Genomic DNA, 19,388 nt, shown 5'->3' with positions numbered 1-19,388 from the left:
TTGTTGAATCATCAGCGTATTGGATAATTTTACCTAGTTGAGAGACTTTGTGGAGGTCATTAGTAAATATGTTGAAGAGTAATGGTCCCAGAATAGAACCTTGTGGGACTCCTATGTTGTTTGACAGATAATCAGATTGGACGTTATGCCACTTTACAGATTGTTGGCTATTACTTAGGTATGATGTAAACCAGTTGAGTGATTTGGGAGTGCAGCCAAGTTTTGTTAATTGGATCAGAAGTTTAGTATGTGATACTTTGTCAAAAGCCTTAGATAGATACAATAGGATTACTGAAGTGGGGTGACTTGTATCTAAGGCTCTGTTGACAGTATTAGTGAATGAGACCAGGGCTGTAATAGTGCAGTGCTCTGGACACAAGCCATGTTGAGTGGGAGACAGAAGACTGTTATCAATGAGGTACTTGAGTAATTGTGTGTGTACTCACTTCTCAAGGATATTGGATACTGGGGAAAGTATAGAAATGGGGTGATAGTTTGAGAGGTTGTGAGAGTTTCTGCCTTTATGTAGTGGAGTAATAATAGATTTTGTCCATAGATGAGGAACATATCATTCTGCGAGAGAGCAGTTTATAGGAATACTAACTGGATATGCAATTGCATTTGCTGCTAGTTGTAAATATTCTGGGGAATGCTTGTCTGCAGAAAGACAGCATGGTTTTAGTTTTTTTAATAGTTTACATATGAGAGATGTGGGTACTGGTTGAATAGAAAATGAGTGAGTTGCGGAAGGATTGGAATTTTTGTCAAGAATGGGTGGTACACTGTCATTTTGTATAGGTTCATAGGTTGGTACTAGGCTATCTGCCCAAAGGCATTTATAAGCCTAGCCAGAATGTGTTGGCTTTTGCCGCCCCCTTAGATTAGTTCCCTGTGCCCCTGTCCAGCAGAGCCACTGAAGTGATCCCTGAGGTAAACTTTCTGTTTCCCATCCACTCGTCAAGGTTTCTTTTGAAGAGTGTTAGTGAGGAGCTCTGCCTTATGTAGATTGGAATCTTGTTCCAAGGCATGGGAAGTCTCTGGGACATGAATCTATCCCTCCAGCACGTCCTATTTATTGTTGCGGTGAGGTTTAGATCCCTAGAGCGTGTGGCTTGAGGGGATAAGGTTTTCTTTAGGTGGAGCATGTCCATCAATTCTGGGTTGGACATGGCCTTGTATGTCAGGCAGAGATCACCTCTGAGTAGGCGGTATGCAACCGAGTACAACTGGAGTTTCTTCAGTCGAGCTGCATAGGGCATCTGTTTGAGGCCAGTGATCCTCTTGGTGAGGTACTTCTGTGGCCTTTCCAGCTGTTGCAGGTGTCTTGTAAGGTACATCCCAAATGGGGTGTTGTACTCTATGATGGGTCTGATGCATGATGAGTAGAGGGGCACAATAGCCTCTTTATATCTGCATGCGAACCCTTTTGTGATTAGGGGCCATGTAGAAGGATTTTCTAACCACTCTGGCAATGTGATTATTAAAGGTGAGATTACTCTCTACTTGGGTCCCCAGATCCCTTATTACGTCTTCTGTATTTAGGGGACTACCACTTATGTGGTAGTTTGTGGGTACTTTGTTTTTTCCAAAGGGGATGACTATGCACTTTTTGGCATTTAGCTTGAGGCCATGATTTTGACACCAGGTATCTATCTCAGTGATAACCTTTTGTTGGATGTCTGTGTCAGCCGGAGAGTCAATTATAGCCCATAGTTTGCAGTCGTCTGTGAACTTGGTCAGCTATAGTCCTCCTGTGCTTGCCTGTACCTCTGAGAAGTATATGCCAAACAGGAGGGGTACTTGGACTGAGCCCTGGGGAATGCCACTTGTAAACGGTTTAGAGTCGGACCTACCTCCCACAACTCTCACCATGTGGGTTCTGTCTGTGAGCCAGTTGGCAACCTATCTTGTGACGTAGGGGGCTATGTTCAGGCTGGTGAGCTTGTCTATAATACCAGAATGGGGAATGGTGTCAAAGGCCTCAGCGAGGTCTAGGTAGGCTGTGTGTACCACCTTTCCCTTGTCTATAGCCTTGGTAACTGTCTCAAAGAAGTCCACCAGGTTTAGGAGGCATGATCTGCCCTTAATAAAGCCAAACTGAGTAAGGTCCAGTGTTTAAGGTTCCCAATATCTCTGTTAATGAGTTCCATCATGATGCGCTCCATAGCCTTGCAGACCAAGCTAGTCAGGCTTATAGTTCCCGGGGTCTGTTGTGGCTCCACCTTTCTGGAGTGGAATAACCATTGCTGTGCACCATTCTATGGCTATGTAGCCTGTGGAGAGGCTGATTTTGAACAGTGTGTTTAGGTGAGGGGTTAGTTCGTCTTTGAGCTCATGTAGGACTCAGCCTGGGACACCGTCTGGTCCCATTGATGCTGTGTTTTTAGTTTTGGAGAGGGCTGTTTTAACCTAAGTGTCTGTGATTTCAGAAACTCTACATTCTTCTGGTATGGTTATGGGCCCTTTTGGGTTGAGAGGGGGGGTGAAGTTTGTGCTGAACCTGTCTGCCAGGATGTTGGCGATATCGGTCGGTTCAGTGTATTTTGTGCCATTCTGCACTAACTCCAAGCAGATCTGAGCATTGCCACTTAGATTCTTGACATAGCTAAAGAATGCCTTGCGGTTATCTTTGGAGTCCTTGGCAATTTTTCTTTCAAAGCTCGCCTTGGATGATTTTATGAGGGATCGTAGTTTCTTCCTGATACTGATCAGGGATGTCTTCCCTTCTTGGGATTTTACTCTTTTCTGTACTAGTTTCCTCCTTCTATTGTACAGCTTGTTTATGGCAGGAGTCTACCAGACTGGTTTCCTTTTCTTGGAGGAATGAGTCTTGGTTTTGCTTGGGATGGCACGATCCATGCATTCTTGTAACTGCCCATAGAATGCATTAGTAAAGGATTTTGCAGCTTGGACAGTGTTATCCTCCAGCATGGGGGCTTTGAAACTTTCCACCTCGGTCTTAAGTAACATGAAGTTTGCCTTTGAAAAGTTTTTCACTGTGGTTTTCTTGTCCGGAGGTGGGGGTGAAATATGAATATCCAAAGTGATTTGTTTATGGTCAGATCTAACCAGCGAGGGGTTGAACTCTGGTGTGAAACACCGGTCGCCCATGTTGGTGATGACCAGGTCCAATATGTTGTCACCTCTGGTGGGAGTGTTGATCAGTTGAACCAGGGCATTTGAGTTTATAAATTCTAGGAAAAGTTGGGCAAGGGAGTTAGTACTTGAGTAGTTCTCCCAGTTAATGTTTGGGTAATTGAAATCACCCAATATTAGGGTGTTTGGTAGGACCTTTATGTTTCCCAGTGTTTCCAGAAACACGGAATGGAGGTCCTGAGATATGGTGGGTGATCTGTAGCAAGCTACAATTTGAATTGCAGTTTTGCCCATTGTTAGTTGCACGTCGATGATCTCTGAAGCATCGTGCTGTGCCACTAACCTTGAGGTGTGGGTATCCTTGATGAATTTGGATACGCCCCCATCTTTTGTATTTCGGTTTGGGTTCTGTGGCCAAATTGTGTGGTATGAGTTGTAGCCTGGTAGTGCTGGGCTGCTCTCTGGAGACTTAAACCAGGGTTCTGTTACTGCACATATACCGATTTTCTGTTACTTGTGCTATTTATGGCAGTGGGTTTGTCTTTTGAGCCTTGCCTAAAAAAGGCACTCTGGGGGTGGCAAGAGCACTGGCCAGTATTCGAAAGCCTAAGGGTGACAGGTGCAAGCCATCTCTAGCAAAGCAGTGTGACTTGTCGAGCATGTCATCCCAGGTGGGAAGACACTGGATCCCCTTTGAATGACACCAGAAACTTAGCCAATTGTTGAAATCGAGAATTGTTTCTTTATACCGTGGTATCATTTTTGGTGAGGGCAGGATGCTACTCAGGGTCAGGGTGATACCGGCCTGGGCTACATGATCAGATAGCTCTTCCATGTCTCTCTTCATGTAGTCCAGGGAGGTACGGCTCAGGTCATTCACACCCACATGGACAATGACAGAGTCATATTTGTACTTGTTATGGAGGGACCTGATTGCTTGTGTTATGTGGCGGATCCTAGCACCTGACAGGCAGCTAACAGTAACCTTCTCCTTATTCAGCTTAGTGAGTGGGACATCAGTGTGCCTGACTATAGAGTCGCCTATTACTAGTATGTTGGGTATGTTATTTTGCCTTAAGGGCTGTGATTGCATGGCACACTCGTTTTGTGAAGTATGTGTTTTATGGTTTGTGTTGGGGGGTGGAGGTTGCTTGAATGTTTGCTTTGGAAGTCTCTGTTGGTTTTGCAGATTTTTATTTAGAGCCTCCGAGTATGTCTTCATGCATTTATGTGTGTTTTTTGCCGGTGCTGATTTAATGGGTCTATGTAAGACTGGTGGTGTGATGCAAGTATTTCCCTTCTCCTCTTGACTGTCTGATCCAGTCTTGGGTTGAGAGAGCTTAGCCTCTAGTTTGGCTGTATAACTGCATCTCTCGCATGTATTAGTGTTTGGTGATAGGAGGAGGGAGTTGTCTGTGTACATGAGGCAGTTGTAACATTGCCTCAAAATGCCCAAATTCACCAGTTGGACTGGAAAGTACACCTGAAACTGTCCTTTGGACATGCCCGGATAGGTACAGTGAACTGTTTTACTGGATGGCTGGTAAGGTAGAATAGAGAGCCTTGTCCTTCTGTACAGTACAGGAGGGTCTAGTGCTACGGTTTATAAGTGCTTGCTATAAGTTTTGAGCAAGTACCAGGCTGAAAAATGAATGGTTTGAGTGCTTAAGTTGAAAGTTTGTCTAATTCCAAGGGAAAAATTGAAGAGGAGACTTTGTGGAGCCGGAAATAAATTTGCCCTAGCTAACTGGCACCGTGCAAAACTGGGCAAATACTGTATTTATAGAAGGGAAATGAAAGAGAAATTAGCCCAAAATGGCCAATAAGCTACTAAATTCTGGGCTGAAACCACTCCTCCAGGGACAGATAGGCTGCTCAAAGCTCCCATCTCTCACAGGTGAACAGAGAAACTTCCTTCTATCCAAGTAAGGTATGGGCAAACACAGAGATTTGTAACACAGCCCTGAATTCAGCACTAACCTGAAAACTGGACTATACTAGCTTAGAAAGGCGGAAAACAAGTATATATATATATATATATATATATATATATATATATATATATATATATATATATATATATATATATATATATATATATATATATATGTATATATATATATATATATATACATATATATATATATATGCACATAGATAAATATATATATATATATATGTATATACACACACACATATATATATATATATATATATATATATATATATATATATATATATATATATATATATATATATATATATATTTTTTTTTTTTTTTTTTTTCAGAAAATAAAGCAGATACACTCAAAAAACAGTTTAAAAGCACAGAAAAGGATACTTATTGTTATATATCGCAGATCAGAGTTTTAGTCAATGCCCCCAGTAATAAAGTAGGAAGAAACACAAATACAGTAAAAGCAGATGAATAAAGTGCAATTATATATATATATATATATATATATATATATATATATATATATATATAAAACAACAGAAAATGAACAAAGTGACTTAAACCGTTACCCAATTAACCAGAAAAAAGCTCAAAACTGAGCCCTGTTCCAGCAGTCTTCAATCAGGCAAGTTCTAACTGCACACCCCTGCTTACTAGGGTGCTGGGCAACCTTCTCCAAAAAAAGATGGCCTGGATCAGTGCTCAAGTTATACAAACAAAGCTAGATTCACCAGGCCTGAATCTGATCTATGCTACAGCAACAAGGCACACCAATTTCAGAAAGAAACAATTCAAATAAGCAGTCACAATAAGCCTGTGAACAGAAATTCCCAGCTCAGAAGGGCAGAATCCAGCCTCTCCTCCCACAAGAGTGCAGACCACAAACCTTCTTAATGTAGAATAACTGACCTGAAGCCGAAGTGCTTAAGCCAGAAATAATACACTTTTAGAATAGCAGACATGGGCCTTCAATCAGCAATTCCCAGCTTAGAAGGATGTAAGCTACCTGTCCTGCCACAACAATGCAGACCACAAACCTTCTTAATGTAAAACAGCCTGTATGAAGCCCGAGTGCTTAAACCAAAAGACTTAGAATAACAGTTACAATTTAATCAGGCTACGACCAAGCAGTAATAAATGCAGCAGAGTAAATAAAATTGAGTACTTTTAAGAAAAGCAAAATAAAGTAGGAGGAAACACAAATACAGTAAAAGCAAATGAATAAAGTGCAAAATAAAGTGTAAGAAGATAGGAAGGAAGAACCTAAGTGGGCTGGCCTTCTCAAATCTTCTCTCTATATTAAGTAGAGTGAATACCAGACTCAGAATATGATCTAACTGTACTCGGTTAAGTGAGCAAATGAGATGGACCAAATGAGTAGTGTTCTAATACAGACTTACAGGAGGGTCGGGCAATTCCAGAATCACCAACACTAATACCAACACAGGAACAGGGAGGGAGGGAGGGTGGGGAACTAACTACAGAGAGACACACAGCACACTGTTCAGAAACACACAATTAGGAAACAGAAAAAATGAAAATACAGTACTTAACAGAAGACTAAAATTCACTACTGCAAGTTTCACTTAGCTTCAGCTTGTAATGCAAATGTTTGTAGCCAAGCAAGTCTCTCAGGAGTTGAGCATAAAATGATTTCTCAAACTTTGTGACTAGCACTTAAAGTACAGAGGAATCCCTCTAGGCTATTAAATATCAGATAACAAAGAAGTGATAATACCACCCACTCATAGTAAAATAACTGCAGAGAGACACACAGCACACTGTTCAGAAACATTCTGGGAGTATTGGTTTGGGCTTGATGAGGAGTCTTTAATTAATTTTTGGATGGTAGTAACAAAGTGAGTATTAAAGTCATGAGAAATTTTATTAGGAGTCTTATCATGTGCAGAAGATGGATTCTGTAGAGTTCCAGGGTTGAGAAGGGTGGAGACTGATTTCCAAAATTTCTTTGGATTATTTTGTAAGGTTGTTAGCTTAGAGGAGTAATTTTTTTATCTTGTATTACAAGCTTATTGGCTCTATTTCTTAGTTGTTTGAAATTAATTTCATTTTGTTATGTTCTAACTTTTTTCCAAGTTTTCTATGCATTGTTTCTATGAAGGATGCATTGTTTTGTCAGTTTTGTTAGCCATGGGTTGTGATTCACTTTTGTTCACTTGACACATATGGGGCTAAGCTATTAAGAGTATCCAAGAAGAGATTATTAAAGTAATTAACTGCCTCGTCTGGGGGAGAGTTTTCAGTTGGAGCCAGTTATGGGTTTTTAGAATGCTTGAGAATTTATTTTGGTCAATGTGGGTGAGATTTCTGGATGTTTTATATGAGTGCTATTGACTATATGAGGGTGAGTCCTGTGGGTGTATGCTGGGAGTTGGTGACTTAGTATGTTGGGTAGGGTATCAGAGATTGAGTAATTGTGGGGGTGAGTAACTAACATCCAATCTAAGACAGATTCTGATCCTGTAGATAGGACATGGGTGGGAGTTTTGATAAGCTGACTAAAGCTGTGTAAATTTATGCTGTTGGCTGGGGAGTTGGAGGTAAGATTTTGCCAATTAATATTTGTATCTTCTAGGATTATAGTTTCATTTGATACATTTAGGTTTATCCATACTAGAAATTCCTCTAAAATGGGAATGTTCTAGCCTGAGGGATATAGACTACTGCGATTGTTAGTTTTTTATTATTGTTTATTTGAAGAGTTGTTAGAAAAAAATTCTAAGTTTTTGAAAGGTAGGAACTGGTTTGAGGTAAGAAATGAGATTTAGGGAGTTTTGATATATTAATGCAACACCACCACCCCTTCTGTTGAGCCTATCAGAACAAATTATGCTGTAGCCTGGGGGGAGAATTTCAGTATCTGAAATATGTGGCTTTAGCCATGTTTCAGTTACTGCGATAATAGTTGGGGTGTGGGTAGTTAGTCAGGTATGAAATTTGGAAATTTTATTACAGATGCTATGAATATTTATTTTTATAAAGTGTAATTGGTGTTGTTTTGGGTTTGCATTAGATTTTTGGGGAAGGTTTTGGCTGGGGTTGGGGTGGATATCCCCACATTTAGTAAGTGAGAAGAGAAGGTGAATTATACTATGGGCATAACTGTTCTTACAGAGGGGTATGGGGTATTGTGAGATGCAGAATTTAAGTTTGGATTTGATATAGAGAAGTTTTGTTTGGGTGAGAGAAGTGGTATGAGTTGAGATTAAAGGAGAAGAGATGTCAGAGTATTATTGTCATCCGTTACTGGTAGGGTGTGAGTGCTGGATGACTGTGGAAGTGGGCTTAAGGTGGTGTATACAGAGGCAGTATGGAACAGTAGCCCTAGAAGAGCAGTGCCGGTGAGAATGAATAAGAGGAATTGTATGTGTTACAGTGCATTACTGATTTAAGCCATCTTAAGAAAGTTAAGTGTGAGTATGTAGGATGAATTTGTAAGGGGTGTTTTTTAAGTTAATGGGAAGGTGTTGATGAGGTAATGAATGGGAGGGGTTAGGGAAGTATAAATATAATGAAAGAGGGGTGAGTGGGAATGGGGGTAGGGTATGAGAGCGGAGGGTGAACGGAGCAGGTTGCACCAGACCTCGGAAGCCCTCACAGCCCAAGATTCCAGCAAAAAAAATCTGTACACAGGTAGGAAGAAGAGCAAAAAAAGCACCTAGACAGACAGTATGTGTTTTAATGAGGTGAAGAAGGCAAGTGTATAATTTTAAGTATGGTAGAAGTTGGGAAGAAAGAAATAAACCATACTCAAGAAGACAAGTGTATAATATTAAATATGACAGCAGGTGGGAGAAAATATGGTATATGCAAGCACACTACTGGGGATTCCTATGCAAGGGTAGAAATGCTAAGTCAAAAGATGGTGCCTTGGTACATCAGGTTTTTTGATTCCTTTGTAATTAAGCAGGAATGGGAGGGAGGCATGCAGGTTGAATGTGGGAGAGGGGGATAGACACAAAGTAATACAAGGTTGTGAACCAGAAAAAGTGGACCAGACCAGCTTCTAAGAAAACAGTCAGGAAAACCAAGATCAGTCAATTCCAGGTCAGTGTAGTGCAGTATCTTCCTAATAACTACAAATCTTGTGCTATTAATCTAGTACAGTATGGTGAAAAGGACCACCACTTCTATAGGGCAACACAATTGAAGTATGTGCTGTAGGTACATAGGTAAACCTTTTCCAAGAGAAAGAAAGTAGTTTTAAGTAAATGACCTAGGAGTACATTAGGAAGAGAAAAAATGGGGGGGGGGGGCATTAGTGTGCATGCTTACAGTAAGAGGCTATAGCAAAATGTCTTCAGTTTAGAGGACAGATTAAATACAACTCTAACATACACTAGCATAGCTGAAAGCACCTTAGTATTCCACCAACGCAGGGTCGCACAGTGTAGGGCATCCAGACAGCCTTTGGTTTATATATAAACAAATACACATACACACACTCCCAAGATCTTAGTGATTATTTTTCCATGGGACTGGGGTGCCACACCAAGTGTTTCCATGTCTTTCTATTCAGTGCCACTCTTCTACCTTCTTCCACAGTCATGCCCGCCTGTATCACATCTTGTCTAATACATTCCATCCATCTCTTGGTTAGACATCCTCATCTCCTATTGCCTTCTTCCTTCTCTCTCAAATTTGCTGTACCAGATTGTCTTGTGCTTTCTTGCACATATGACTGGACCACCATAATGTGTTCTATTTGACCGTCTCTGTAAAAGGGGCTATGTTGGTTTCTGCTCCGATGCCTCATATCTTCTTCTGTCCTACAGTATGCATTCTACTGTCCATCTTAGGCACTTTATCTCCATCACCGCAAGCTTCCTCATCTACTCTGTCTTCACTGCCCAGGTTTATGTGCCATAAGGAAGCACTGGTTGCATCACTGTTTAGGATACCTTACTTTTCAAGTTCTTTTGTATTTTTGTTACACATTAACCCTGATACTTTGTGCCTGTTGGCTGCAACACCTCTGAATCTAGCTTTGATCTCCACATTCAGACTTCCCTTCTCCTCAACTGTACTTTCTAGACTTCTTCTGCTGTTTTCCATTCTATCTCAATGTTAAATGTCTTCTGATTTCCTTCATTTGCTTCCATTACCACTGTCTTGTGTGTAACCAAGTCAAATGCACTTTGATTTGTTACATGTGAACTATTTTGAATTCGGTCTGTCATATAGTCTGCTATACAATTCTCTTATAATGACTTTTTTCATAAGGTGTTTCAACTTGATCCTTACCTATATTATCAGGCTTTTAGCTTTTTTTCTTTCCTTTTGTTGACTGTGACAGATCAAATGGGCAAGAAAAGCAGCTCTTCAGCAAAGGCCCGGAGAGAAATTGAAAATAAAAATAACTACAGTAATGTTCTACTACATAGAGTTCTAAGGGGTAAAAAACTACAATAAAACTAGAAACAACATATAATGGTCTAATAAGTAAATTTCTAATAAAACACTACAAAAAGACGAGAAAAAAAACACAGGGTGAAGGTCTACTGCAAAGAATTCTTAGGTAGCAAGGTACTAATAGATCAATGATCAATTTATTCAACATTAAAATTGTATAACTTGATATTACAGCTGAACAAAAAAGAGGTAGAGTAAGGAAAAATAGGAAGAAATAGAAATCGAGAAGAGGTGGTACAGAGAGATGAGAAGTTAAAAATGGGAATTTATGGAAATTGAAGGAAAAAGGGAGAAATTTGTGGAGATATGGAGGTGAACTAATACAACTGTGTAAGTGGCTTTTGGTTATGCATAAGTCAGACATCTTATAAATATGAGAGTAACTTGATTCCACACTATACTAGTGAGACACAGAAGCTTAGCCAGGCATCATTCAGGTGCTGTTTTAATTTAGGTTTGAGCCTTTTAAGTTGATTTAATGAAATTGGTAGCATGTTCAAAAGCATGGTGGTATAACTCGGATAAACAGCATGTCCTTCAGCATTATTTGACTTTGTGGTAGCTCAACATTTTTCACTGGAGTATAACTCTGTATTATGAATACTGCTGAAGGATTTTTTTAGGGATGTGCAGTTATTGATGTTGTAGATAAAACTATCAGCTGTGTCTGGCTGACTGTAGATCAGGTGTTTTGGTAGCTCTAACCATTGTAGTTGTTTTTAAGGAGCGATAGTGGTGAGTCCACGGTAGCGTTGTCGTCTCACAGCAAGATGTTGTGCCATTCGATTCTCAGCTAGAGCGTCTTCTGTGTGGAGACATGCATGAATGGGCGTTACCTTCGTTGAAGGTTGTGCGTCAGGGCTGGCAAACTCTGCATGTAAAAAATCTACTGCCAATCATTAGCGGACCGGAGTTCCGCTGTGGCGACTCCTAACCGGGAAAAGCCGAAAGACACAAACAAAGTGGTGAGTCCTTTATGAGGGGTTTTGTAGGGCTATTTTGTTGTAACATGCCTTTAAATTTGTTTGCTGTGTGGTTTGTAATTATAGCTGAAACATATAATAATGTGGGAATCAGGAAGTTTTTTTTTATTACTTGGTGTACATGCTGATCAAATTTCAGATTTTTCATGTATAGTTATAACTAGTAGTTTTGTGTGGGTTACCTTTTCTTTCATAACAGTTATTGGCTGATGTAATATTAAGAGTGTTTCAGAGCTGAGAACTATCTGGGTGTGAATGGGATTAATTTGATTTTCTTAGGGTTTAAGAGCAGGCGTGCCCAGTTAACCAGGATTCAACAGAAGAAAAGGATCCTGGGTAATTGATATTTTGGAAGACTTGCTGCAGAGCAGAAGAGGAAAGAGTCACTATCATTCTGCAAGAAGGTAGCTTGGTTTGTAGTGGAGTGTAGCTTCTTTAGAAATATATTAATTAGAAGTAGGTCAAGTGTTGAGCCTTGAAGAACATTTACAGGAACTTCAAGGCAAGCTGAGAAGGTGTGTTGCCATTTTATCATCTGTTGTCTGTTGCTAAGGTAGCTATTGTCCTTGGATAGCATAGTTTGGAAGAGGTTTAGGGAGGAGAGTTCAGTTAGTAATTTAGTATGCGAGACAGAAGATGGAGAAGATTAAGTGGCCTGCATTTCAATGATGATTAATTGTATTGATGAAAAGCAGTGCATTTATGGAGCCATGACCGGGATGCAAGCCGAGCTGGGTCTACAAGAAAATGTTGTTGGCAGTGAGCTGCTTGAGAAGCTGTGTGTGAATACATTTCTCTAGGATATTTGATAAGATAGACAGTATTGTGATATGTCTGTAGTTAGAGAGTTCTGTAAATGTCAACTTTTCAGAAAAGGTAAGATACAAGAATTTTTTTTCCAGAGGAATGAAATATGGCACTCTAGGTCAGTGGGTCTGCTTCCATTTTTATGTATTCACTTGGAAGGTTATCTGTGGCAAGACATGTCGGTTTTAGATTTTGGAGTTTTTTCTTTGTTGAGGTTGGAACAGGAAAAGGATGTTGTGAGGTAATTTTCTTAAGAAAGTGGTGGGAGAGTAGGAGAGGGATTATCTTTGACAAGATATAAAGCTGTCTGAATGAAGTGGCTGAACTGGGTGGCAATATTGTTGGTGTTATTCTTAGATAATAGTGTTAGTGTGCTTGTTTGTCCAGAGTGGAGAAGAATTTTCAGTGATGCCTAGAAGAAGTTTGTATTATGCTAGTGGTTTTCCTGGAGGTTAGTATAGCAGATTTTTTTGTCTCTTTTAATAACAGGAATTGGCATGGTTTCTGAGATATTTGACGTACGGCCATTTCTCTTGTGATCCTTGTTTCCAAACATTGTCGTAGATGAGCACAGGTTCTTTGCTTCCATTTGTTAAACAAGGCTATGGGTTTGATATTATCCTTTAGTTCTGGTGGGCACCAGTTCATTTAATATATTTATAAATATTTTGCTAAATTATGAAACTAATTCATCTAGAGTAATTTTTTTAATACTCCAGTTGCATAGCTGAAGGCTGGAAATAAATGTCTGAATTAAAAATATGCTGAGTCTGCATGGCTGCTGTTTGTGTATAGCAAATGTAGAAAGAAGGTTGGTCATGGTTTCTGGTAGACAAGCACTGGTGGATGTTTTGTTTGGTAATGAGCTGAAAATCCAGTCCAGTGTTGATTCTCTACTGGTATTTTTGTAAAGCCTAGTTGTGGCATTGATACGTTGAGTGACAATTATGCATAATTATTCTGTAGGTGGAAGGATTTGAGCATACTAGTTGCCAGTCCATGTTGAGGTCTCCCAGTATGACTGTTTCATGACTTATATTGGTGGATATCCAGCATGGGATTTCTTTGGCAGTGTTAATATGGTTACTGAGGAGTACAAATAGAGCTGTTAAGCAAATGCTATCTTTACTGTTTAGCTTTAGCTGAGTGATGAGCATTTCTGCTTTGTACAGTTGCAGAGTGAGGTTGGAATAGGGAGCATTTTCAAGGACATTTCTATTAAACATGAACCCCCCCCTCAAGCCTTTTTTGTTCATTCTATCCATTCTTAGGATGGTGTAGCCTGGTCGGAGAATTTCTTGTCTTTTATATCTGTTTTAGCCATATGTCTGTAGTGACTGATATATCTCGATGGTGTAGAATAATATCTGTCTGCATGTATATATTTATACATACATCTGTGTATATATATATATATATATATATATATATATATATATATCTGGGTTTATATCATATGTTCGAAGTTTTATAACTTCAAACATCATAAAATCAAATTTAAATGTTCGAAGCTATAAAACTTCGAAAATAATGTACAAAAAAAACTCAAACACAAAACAAACTATTGTAGGCAGGGGCAAGCCCCCCTGCACCCCCTGCACCCCTCACTCTTTAAATATACCAACTGCAAGACCGCATTACAGTGCAATAAGGAGAAATCTTCCCTTTACCACATTATAGCGCTGTCTCAGAGTTGGTATATTTAAAGAGCAGGGGGTGTGGGGGGTGCATGAGGGCTTGACACCTGCTTACAACAGTCAGGTAAGTTCCCTTTCTTTTTTTTTTTTTTTTCTCATATGTTCGATGTTTGAAGCTTTGAACATTTGATTTCGATTAATTAACGTTCGAAGTTTTAAAACTTCGAGCATATAATATAGACCCTATATATATATATATATATATATATATGTGTGTGTGTGTGTGTGTGTGTGTGTGTGTGTATATATATATATATATATATATATATGTGTGTGTGTGTGTGTGTGTATATATATATATATATATATATATATGTGTGTGTGTGTGTGTGTGTATGTATATATATATATATATATATATATATACACACACACACATACACATAATATATATATATATATATATACAGACAGAGAGAGAGATTTGGTATTTTGATGATTATGCTTCTAAGGTTCATAGTGAGGAATAGAAAATTGCTTGTGCATTTTGAGCAGAGAATGGAGATGAATGTGTTTTTGGGAGGTGGATAGGTGAAGTGTGTGTGTGTGTGTGTGTCCAGGATTTGGGTGGCTGTCACCACCAAGTTCTAGTTTTGATATACACTGTTTGTTGGTAGGGGACACATTTGTATTAGAGTTTATGCTTTATGTTGACTCTATATCGCTTCACCAAGTTGTTGGCCATCATCAGGTATTTGCCGTTTTACCCACTGTAGTGCAATCTTGGAGTTGGTATATTTAGTTAGGGAGGTATGGGTGGAGAAGCTGGGTTTTACATTTTGCAGTTTTTGTGACAGTCAGTAAGTCATCGACTAGTTTCTTTCCCAGGGAAAAAATTTACTGAAGAGATCCTTTGGTGAATTTAGCTTTCGATTAACTGGGTTCAACAAATAGTCATTCGCTAAACAGAATCTTTGATAAAGTGATATAGACTCACTTTATGTCATCTTTCATTTGCAAGGCCTTTGGTATTTAGATTGTTCTATTTATTGAAATTAAAGTGTGTGATGTGGAACAGGTTACAGGAGACTGTAGGGTGTAAAATAGTGCATTGTGATTTCTGACAGAGGTTTGGGGGTAGGAGATGGAGACGATGTGTATATGGAATGAGGTTAATTTTGTCAGTATGATTAGGAGAAGTAGTATTAAGAGTTGAAGAACGAGCACATTGGATAAAAGACATGAGTGAATGGATTTATGGGGAATGAGGAGTGTACAGGAAATGGGAAACTTTTGTAAGAAGTGAAGATTTGAACAGGTTTTGTGATGAGTTAGGATTGCACTGCTTGGTATGTAAGATGTTTTGTGGTGAGTGATGGTTTGGAGCAAAGGTTGTCTTTAGAACAAGGAGTGCTATATTTGTTTCTGAATTTGTTAGTACGGGGTAGGGAACATGAGTGAAAAGGAAGTAGGATAACTGTGGGATAATAAGGTGGTAGCAAGACGTGGCAACATGTGTGAGTGAATGAATGAGTAGTTTAAGGAAGGAAGAGTACCTGTTCGGGAAGGTGGAGAAAACTTGTTTGCATGCATTTTTGTGGGTGAAGCAAGGAAAGGGATCTCTGTAATTAAAGGGAAAGATATACTTGAGGAATGCCAAGGAAATTGTTTGCCTTGTACTTATGGGGTGGAGTGAGATATTAATGTATAGGAAGTCATGTGAGGAGATGGTTGGGGAAAAAGCAGAAAGTGGAGTGTAAGTAGTGTTGGGAAGGCAAGAAGGGATGTTTAAGAAGCGGGAGGAGAAGTGATGTGTAAGAAAGGAAGGCAAGAAATGTTACTTAAGAATTGGGAGGAAAAAGAGAAGCAATAGTACAGTTTTTAGTTGTGTGTGCAGGACGTATCATGCATTTGTGTATTTGATCGGTTGTTGTTTTGCTGGGTGGAGTTTAGTAAATTTAATATAGTATAAGAAGGATGGAATTGGAGTAGGGTAGAGTAGCATAGTAAGCTTGAGTGTAGCACGAGTTAATGGAACCCACCCGAACAGGATGTTGTTTGTGAATTTAAACTGGAAAGGGAAATGAGGTAAATGAAAGAAACCACTATTTTTTGCCTGGCTATGTGGCTCGGTACAATAAGTTCTCCAGAGAGGATAACAGGATCCTAGGAAGTTATTACACTAATGGTCCCATGGCCCTTACAAGCCTAGCCAAGTTCAACCCATGTTCCCATGGGTGTTTGGTTCAAGCAGACACTAAAATCAGCACCTATTGCCTCTGTCCAAGAGGCACACAGGTGAAACCCGGAGTGAATTTACTGTTACCCATTCAATCATCCAAACTGCTCTTAAATAGGACCAACAAGTGGCTTTGTTTAACATGAATAGGAAGCTTGTTGCAATGGTGGGGCAACCTCTGTGAGACAAATCTGTCTTGCCAGCAAGTTCTGTTGATGTCACATACCAGGTTAAAGTCCTTTAAGTGAATGACGAGTGTTCCATTTGACTTGCGAATGTGCAGCATTTCCATCAAAGCTGGGTCAGAGGTTCTTCTATATGCAAGGCACAGGTCACCTCTGAGCAATCTGTATGACACAGAGTAAAGTGACAATAATTTCAGTCTGTCTTCATAAGACAGATCTTGAACACCCTGAATTTCAAACTTTGTAGTCTCTCCAATTGCTGCAGGTGTTTGGAAAGAAACATACCAAAGGGAGCATTGTACTCTATTATTGGCCTGATGATTGAAGAGTACAGGGGGTTTATAACCTCTTTTTTCTGGAGGCAATGCCCTTACTTATGAGATGAGCAATATAAAATGCCTTTCTTACCACTGTGGAGACATGGTGATCAAAGTCAAGGTTGATGTCAACCTGTGTGCCCAGATCTCTCACCACTGACTGTGTACGTAGGGTACTGCTATTGACATGGTAGTTTGCAGGATCATCACCCTTCCTGAAGGGAATGATAATGCAGTTTTTTTGCATTAATTTTCAGACCATGACTTTGGAACCATTCATTAGTCTGTATAAGGCCTTCTTTCAGGATGTTGACATCGCTCCCAGTTTACAGTCATCAGCAAACTTTGCCAGCCACAGTCCTTTAGTTTTAGCCTGCACTTCAGAGAAGTAGATTATAAACAGTAGGGGTCCCAGAACTGATCTCTGTGGAACTCCACTTACGGGTCTGTTGGAGGAAGTGCAGTCCCCTATTTTGACCGTATGCGTTCTATCAGTGAGCCAGTTTGCACCCATCTGACAATATATGGGTTGACACCCAGATGGGTAAGTTCATCAATGATGCCTGAGTGGGAATTGTGCTAAAGGCCTTGGTTAAGTCTAGGTAGGCCATATGCACAGATTTACCCTCATCTAGGGCTTTGGTGACTGTCTCGAAGAAGGCCACCAAGTTTAACAGGCATGATCTCCCCTTGACAAAGCGAAACTGGGTGGGTCAAGCATTTGGAGATTTCCTATATCTTTGTTAAAAGGTCCATGATGATTCATTCCATGGCCTTGAAGATAAGGCTGGTCAGGGTAATGGGTCTGTAGTTCACAGGGTCCATGGATGCACCACCTTTGTGCAAAAGGATGACAGTAACTGTTTTCAGTTCCACTGGGACAAAGCCAGTGCTTAGGCTGTGACTGAAAAGCATGCTCAATGAAGATGCTAGTTCCTGTTTAAAACCCATGTAGAACACAGCCCGGGATGTTGTCTGGTCCCACAGAGGCTGTGTTTTTGGCTTTGGAGATGGCATTTAAGACCTGCTCCTCCGAGGAACTAGGCGGGGAACAGGTGTTTGGGATATATCCACAGGTTCTGTATATGTAGTACCATTAACCACAAGTTCAACTCAAACCTGGGCCTTACTTTTGAGGTTACAGATGTAACTAAAGAACATCTTGTGTTTATCCTTAGTTACAGAAGCTAATTTGGAGGATTTCACTAGGAGTCTTATTTGCCTGTTTAAGTTGAGGAGGAAGTGTTTCCAGTTTTGAGATCATTCTTTCCTGCTGTTAGACAGCAATTTCTTTCTGGTATTGTATAGCCTGTTAATGGCAGCTGTCCACCAGGCAGGTTTGTATTTCCTTAAAGATCTTGCTTTATTTCTATCAGGTACAGCAGAGTCAATACAATTGTACAGGTGCTTGTATAAAGCCTTGGTGTATAACTCAGCATAGGTGTCTGTTCCATCAGTGAGAGGAGAAGCTATGAAGCTATTTATGCCATCATGTGAAAAGTTGTAATTGGCCTTAGAGAAGTTTTTTAGTCTAGTTGTTGCTAAGGGGGGGGGGGGGGTCTTGTGTCATAGTTACTTCTAGCGAGACTGATTAGTGGTCAGATCTCACCAGGGATGGCCACACCCTGGGGGTGGTGCAGCAGTCTCCTATGTTGGTGAACACCAGGTCCAGGATGCTTGAGCCCCTTTTGGGTGTGTCAAACAGCTGGTTCAGGGCATTGGAGTTAACAAAGACCAGGAACCTTTGTGCAAATGAGTTTGAACATGTATAATTTACCCAATCTATGGACAGGTAATTAAAATCACCCAAAACCAGGATGTTTGGTTGTATCTTGATTAACTCAAGTAGAGCCAAGTAGGCTGAGAGGATGGATGTCCTGATTTGTGGAGGGGTCCAGTAGCTGTAAATGACCTGAAGAGGATTCTTAACTACAGTCAATTGCACCTAAAGTAATTCAAGGGAATCGTGCTGTTTAACCAATCTAGAGGTGTATTAATCTTTAATGAATATTGATAAACCACCTCCTTAGGTTCTCACGCCTTCAGTTTGTAGTCTAAACACGTGGAAGGAAATGTCATCTGGTACAGCTGGAGTGCTCTCCACAGCCTTAACCCAGATCTCAGTGACTGCACAAATGTCAGCATCTTCCAAGGTGAGGACTGCTTAAAGTGAGCACAGTTTCTGGTTTAGACTCTTAGCGTTTAGAAGCATAACCCTGAGGTTGTTTTAGAGGGTATTTTTACAGTGGTAATTTTGTTCTTGTGACATTCCTAAAAACGGCACTATGGGGATGGCAAGACCATTAGCCAGTAATCAAAATCACAGGGGTGACAGATGAAGACCATCTCTGGCAAAGAATTGAGGTATGTCAACCATGTCATCCTAGACTGACAGATACTGCATCCCCTTTCAATGACACCAAAAACTAAGCCAATTGTTGAAGTCAATCATTTTTGTTTGTATCATCCTAGGTCAAGGTAAAATGCTGCTTAAGGCTAGGGACATACCTGCCTGAATACATAATCTGACAGCTCAGTCATGCTTTTCTTCATATAGCTCATTGAGGTATATCTCAAGTCATTCACACCAACATGGACTATGACAGGGTCATAACAGTGCCTGTTGTTGAGAGATTTCATTGCATGTGTGATGTGGTGGATCCTGGCACCTGACAGACAGCTGACCGTGACCTTTTCCTTATCCAACCTAGTGAGAAGGACATCTGCGCGTCTC

This window comes from Protopterus annectens, chromosome 15.part0 (assembly GCF_019279795.1).
Source record: "Protopterus annectens isolate FY-2018-M chromosome 15.part0, PAN1.0, whole genome shotgun sequence".
NCBI lineage: Eukaryota > Metazoa > Chordata > Ceratodontiformes > Protopteridae > Protopterus > Protopterus annectens.
This window is presented reverse-complemented; position numbering follows the sequence as displayed.